Genomic DNA, 3,181 nt, shown 5'->3' on the forward strand with positions numbered 1-3,181 from the left:
AAAAGGTATTTAAGATCTCCCACTGCATTCATAATACTCTGAAGTTTTCTTTCATTTTTCTTCAATTTCTTCTCCAAAGCAAGTGAACTTCCAATTGTTGGTGGCATCAATGTGATTGAAGCATGTGAAGAATGATCTAGGATAGCATCTAATGCTCCATTCCCATTCCCAACATAACTATCATCAATAGGAAACATGGGCTCCCAAGGTAATAAAACTTTTTTTCCTAACTTTCATATGGAAGTTGAGATTGACTGCAAAGTAGAAAAATTGTGGAAGGATGCACAAGTCCATAAATTGGTCCATTCATGATGATACCCATAACATATTTAAATATGATAGATCCTATATAAATGAGTTTTTCCATCTGAATGCAATAATTCAAAATAGCACTTTCTTTAGTGACTGCTAATTTTCATGGTAGGGAGTAATTTTGTAGAAATGAAGAAATGTCACTACTTTGATATTGGATTAAGCAATGAAGCAGAGAAACTAACATATCCTTCATTTTGCATTTCCTAAATATCACTTTCATCCATCAGAACATTATAGACATCTTGCATCAAATCTCTTGTAGGATGAAATTTGTATAATGATAGATTGGAACATTTTCTATCATATACAACTCATTAATTCACGCAGGAGTAAATGGTAAAGCCTTACCTCGTACAAAGACAACATTTTGTGTAATTTCATGTAAGTTTGAATAGAATTCTTTCACTACTGGTACAACAATTGCAGCGGTAGTGTAGCACAGAACTTCTCATCGTCTTTGCACAATGATTTTATCAATTGGAGAACTTCGATTAATCAATATGTGATTGAAAAAGCCTCTCTCCTTGATAAACCTATTCTTTACAATAACTTTATAGTATAATATTTGCACGTCAAAACTGATAAACTTTCTTCTATTGAAAACTTCATACCTGGAAGTATTTCTGGAATTGGAGGCCATGGAATTTGGGCCATGTCTGGAATTGGAGGCCATGGAATTTGAAAATAGGATGTTTCTAGTCCTTCAAGGTAGTTTTTAGGACTTTAAAAACTCCTTCTGGTGGTTAATATAGAGCGAAAAACAGCCAAAGTCCGCTAAAAATTGTCAAAAATTGCAAAACTGCTCTCAGCGCCGTCAGCGTTCCCGATGGCACTGCCAGCGCTTTGGTTCGTTTACGCAGCGCCCATTCTAGTGACGTCGGCGCCAGTGGCTAAAAATTATAAATTTATGTTTTTAATCAATTCAATTCCAATTTTTCCGCTAATTCCAATATTTGACTTAATTTATAATATATAAAATTGTGTAGGATTATTATCTACTAAAATATAAATACTTATTAAACAAAATAGGAATACACAAATATATAAATTAAACCATTAAGTTCTTGATTTAATGTCATTAGCTCGACATACCATTTGATTAGTTGGGTTGATATAACATTAAAACTTCTTTAAATTGTGGTATGTGCCCTTCATGATAATGTTTTAATCGATGTCCATTAACTTTAAATATCTTCCCAGTGTTAGGACCTTTAACAACAACAATTTCGTATTGATAAACTTTAATCACTTTAAATGGTCCTAACAATCTAGATTTTAGTTTTCCTGAAAATAACCTCAATCTTGTATTATATAATAAAACTTTTTGTCCAGGTTCAAACTTCTTTTCAAGAATCTTCTGATGATACCATCTTTTCATATTCTCCTTATAGATTTTTGCATTATCATATGCTTCATTTCTAATCTCCTCAAGTTCATTGAGTTGCAATAATCTTTTCTCTCCAGCATCCTTTAAATTAAAATTAAATTCCTTAATAGCCCAAATTGATTTATGCTCCAATTCTACTGGTAAGTGGCATGTTTTTCCCAAAATAAATCTATATGGGGACATTCTTATGGGAGACTTATAAGCAGTTATGTATGCCCATAATGCAGTATCTAATCTGACAGGCCAATTCAATTTATAAGAATTTAAAAGTTTTTCTAAAATTTGTTTAGTTTCACGATTTGATATCTCTGCTAGACCACTAGTCTGAGGATGATAAGCAATAGAGAATATATGCATAATATCATATTTTCTAATCAATTTTTTTATTCTCTTATACCTAAAATGAATCCTCCATCAGTAATAACTCTATCAATAATAATTACTATCGCCATTCCATATCTTATAAAAATATTCTTAATTAAAATTTAGAAACACTCCGAGCATCACATCTGGGTACAACAATTGCTTCAATATAGCAATAGCTTCAATCCATTTGGACATATAATGAACAACAAGTACTATAGATAAATTTTCAAATGAAGGCATAAATGGTCCCATAAAATCTAATCCCCACACATAAAAAATTTCAACTTCTAATGTGTAATTTAGGCATTTCATTTCTTCTAAAAATATTTCCTACTCGTTGACATTGATCGCTTGTTTTAATATGTTCAGTAACATCTCTAAAAACAGTAGGCCAATAAATCCAGCTTGCAAAAACTTGTATGCAGTTCTATATGTTCTAAAATGTCCTCCAAATTAGAATCAAGACATCTTTCAATTATCTGTTGAGTTTCCTTATAAAGCACACACCTTCATATAATTAGATCTTTACATTGTTTATATAAATATGGGTCATCCCAAAAATAGTACATTAAATCATGTATAATTTTTTATAAATGTCGATTTTTTATATCAGGTGGTAAAATATCACTTACAATATAATTTACTATGCCGGTATACCATGGTATATTCATTTCATCAATACTATATAAGTGTTCATCAGGGAAATTTTCTAAAATTTTATTTACAAAATTAGTTAATATTTCTATTTCTATTCTAGACAAATGATCAGCTATTTGATTAGCATTTCCCTTTCTATCAACTACGGTAAAATAAAACTCTTGCAATAGAACTATCCATCTAATTAATCTTGGTTTAGCATCCTTCTTTTGCAACAAGTATTTAATAACAGAATGATCTGTATGTACTATACATATAGTTTCAATTAAGTAAGATCTAAATTTATCAAAGGCATAAACAATAGTGGGTAACTCTCTTGGTAGTAACTCTCTTTCAGTAGTACTGTAGTTAATTTGAGCATAATTTAGAGTTTTACTAGCATAATATATTACTTTAAAAACCTTATTGTGCCTTTGTCCTAATATAGCCCCAATAACATAATCACTAGCATCACAC

The sequence above is a fragment of the Phalaenopsis equestris genome, unplaced genomic scaffold (assembly GCF_001263595.1).
Source record: "Phalaenopsis equestris unplaced genomic scaffold, ASM126359v1 Scaffold202341, whole genome shotgun sequence".
NCBI classification, from domain to species: Eukaryota; Viridiplantae; Streptophyta; class Magnoliopsida; order Asparagales; family Orchidaceae; genus Phalaenopsis; species Phalaenopsis equestris.